We start from the raw sequence: 3,776 nt of genomic DNA, 5'->3' as shown, positions 1-3,776 counted from the left end.
TGTCGGCAAAACTCAGGTATTCCAGAACTGCAATGATAAAATTGTGACGACAACACCTCGGAGCTCAACTCCTCGGGACACTGCCACAACCCCTAAATGTCAGGAAGCACCAAGAACAATGTTCTTGTCACAAAAACATCGGAACGATTCCAAGATACCCGCATGAACCTAAAAAAATAGTGAAATTTTGAAAAGAGAAGAGTCAAAACTCTACATTAGGAAGCTTCACCAGAGCGACAAAGGGACTGAGGAGTAAAAAGAATCCTACTATCTGATATATATAATCCTATAAGACTCAAAACATTTTTCTAGACTCAACAACACCAGCGATTCGATCAAGCAGGGGGCTTCTAAGTCGGGGAAGGCTCTGATTACCAACTTGTAACACCCACGATGCGGCTATATCTCCCACGTGTCCGAGCACGACTTAGAGGGATAACCGCATAGTAGGCATGTCGCGAGAGGGGTAATCTTTACACATCCCAGGTACTAAATAAGATAGAGGTAAAGAGTTGGCTTACAATAGCCACTTCACACAATACATAAATATAGCATCACATCATCCAGAATACAATCAAGGTCCAACTACGGAACCAAAATAAAGACAACCCCAAATGCATAAGATCCCCGATCGCCCCAAATGGGCTCCACTACTAATCGTCTTGAAAGGAAACATAGTAACATCCTGAATCCTCGTCGAACTCCCACTTGAGTTCGGTCACATCCCCTAGACTGACATCATCGGCACCTGCATCTGGTTTTGGAAGTAAACTGTGAGTCACAGGGACTCAACAATCTCACACCCTCGCAATCAAGACTATTTAAGCTTATGGGTAGGAAAAGGTAGTGAGGTGGAGCTGCAGCAAGCACTAGCATATATGGTGGCTAACATACGCAAATGAGAGCGAGAAGAGAAGGGAAAGCATGGTCGAGAAGCTACAAAGATCAAGAAGTGATCCTGAAAACTACTTACGTTCAAGCATAACACGAGACCGTGTTCTCTTCCCGGACTCCGCCAAAAGAGACCATCACGGCTAAACACGCTGTTGATTCATTTTAATTTAAGTTAAGTGTCAGGTTTTCTACAAACCGGATATTAACAAATTCCCATCTGCCCATAACAGCGGGCATGGCTTTCGAAAGTTCAAAACCCTGCAGGGGTGTCCCAACTTAGCGCCATCACAAGCTCTCACGGTCAATGAAGGGTATTCCTTCTCCCAAGACGACCCGATCAGACTCGCAATCTTGGTTACAAGACATTTCGACAATGGTAAAACAATACCAGCAAAGCCACCCAAATGTGCCGACAAATCCTGATAGGAGCTGCACATATCTCGTTCTCAGGGCATACTGGATTGTCCAAACTTCCGGTAGGCCTACCCAGAGTTGCCCCTAGTGGCCACCTGCGGGTGACAAGTTGGACCAACACTCAGAGGAGCACTGGACCGGGGGTTTAAAATAAAGATGACCCTTGAGTCCGCGGAACCCAAGGGAAACAGGCTTAGGTGGAAAAAGGTAAAACCAAGGTTGGGCCTTGCTGGATGAGTTCTATTCAAGGCGAACTGTCAAGGGGTTCCCATTATAACCCAACCACGTAAGGAACCCAAAATCAAGGAACATAACACCGATATAACGGAAACTAGGGCGGTAAGAGTGGAATAAAACACCAGGCATAAGGCCGATCCTTCCACCCTTTACCAATTATATAGGTGCATTAAAGTAAACAAGACATAATAATGATATCCCAACAATAATCATGTTCCAACAAGGAACAAACTCCAACCTTCACCTGCAACTAGCAACGCTATAAGAGGGGCTGAGCAAAAGCGGTAACATAGCCAAACAACAGTTTGCTAGGACAAGGTGGGTTAGAGGTTTGGCATGGCAATATGGGAGGCATGATATAGCAAGTGATAGGTATCGCGACATAGCAAAAGGGCGAGCAACTAGAAAGCAAAGATAGAAGTGATCTCGAGGGTATGGGCATCTTGCCTGCAAAGTTATACGAGTTGACGTAAGCTTGATCCTCGTAAGCATACTCAACGGGTTCCTTGATCACGAACTCATCTCCCGGCTCTACCCAAGTCAAGAACACAAACAAGGGAAACACAATCAACCATGGTGTAATGGGTAAGCAACATGATGCAAAACATGGCATGATATGCGAGATGTAAAAATGCAGTGCATATGCGTGCTCCGGAAGGAAAAGATTGAATCAGGCCTCAACTTGGCAAACCAAGTGTGATGCTAGAAAGATGAGTTGATTTCGGTCGAAATCGATATAAAGATCTCCGGAATCGGATGCGCGGTTTGCAAATGGCAAACAAAACAATAATGGCACAATTCTGCGATTAACAGCATGATGCCAACTAGAATGCAACAAGAAACTAAGCTACTGCACTCTAACATGACAAAAAATCACATGCCAGTGATCTACTCAAGATGCTTGACAAAATATGAACACTGAGATACGGCTAAATCACACAATAGCAGGCTCAAACAAGCATGGCAAAAGTGCAAAAGATATTAGCTTCACAGACTTTGTGAAAATAACATGTCAGGAATTAACATCAGGAAGCAATGTTTAGAGCAAGATAACAACATGCTACAGTAACATATCATGGCAAAACAAGGCATGGCATGAATCTACTCAAAGCATGTAACAAAAGTCCCTTACTGACCATAAGCCAAAATGGATTGTAAGATATGATGGCACCCATGTAAACATAGCAAGTTTCGTTAACAGATTCAGACTTAGCAGAAAACTGGACATGGCATAAATAGAAGTATGTAGGCATGTTTGCTAGCTCGATGCACTCAACACAAGGCATTGAATGACAAACTAAGCATATTACCAGCAAGAAGACATGATCAAGAAGCTAACCATGGCAAGAACCATCTCATAGCATGCATGGATCAACTACAACAACCTTGGCAAAATTGATTAACATGCAAACAATCTGCTAGGAACATTTTATAGCAAAAGTAGAGCAAGATTGAGTCATGCTAGCGGACTCCATAAATGCAAACAGGGACATGGATGGATAGAACATAGCCATATGTGAAAATCATCCTTAATGAACATACTCAAAAGAGGCATGGATCTCTCTGTAGCAACATGAATACATGGAACTAAAATAACAACAGGGAAATGACTTAGTGAAATTTTAAGTCCCTGAAATCAGCAACATCATGAGAGCTACTTTGCATGCATGTGCTAGTCACCACATTGATCACAAAAATACGTGGCATACACCCCTGTAAAGATGGCATGACATAACCCAAAACACATGTAGGGCTCAAGTTCATATGAAGCACACATTAATCATGGCAAAAACAACAAATGCTCATAAACTGATAAGAATCAGGAACTAACATTTTATAGCACTCTTGCATCAACAATTTGGGCATCAAGATGGACTCAAACAAGCATGTTGCATTGGAATAAAATGAAGAGGACATCCTAATGAACATTTTGATATATAGCATGCCCAAAACGGAGCTACGGATGCGGAGTTATGACATGATGAACATAGCTTGAAAGGATGAACTGGAAAAAGACTTGATGAAAATCAACCTCTGATTCAGATCTGGATCTAGGGTTCTACTGTAGCACGGAAGTCGAGGTGGCTGGAATCTTTGCTGGAGAAGTCATAGTGGCCGGAGAAGGCGGGGTCCGAGCCGGATCTTGCCGGATCCGGCCGAATCTGGCGTGGGGCGCCGCTAGGCGCGGCGGAGGGCGGCGGCGGGCGGCGAGGCGAAGCCGGCGACGAGCG

Source organism: Triticum dicoccoides, chromosome 4A, assembly GCF_002162155.2.
Source record: "Triticum dicoccoides isolate Atlit2015 ecotype Zavitan chromosome 4A, WEW_v2.0, whole genome shotgun sequence".
NCBI lineage: Eukaryota > Viridiplantae > Streptophyta > Magnoliopsida > Poales > Poaceae > Triticum > Triticum dicoccoides.
This window is presented reverse-complemented; position numbering follows the sequence as displayed.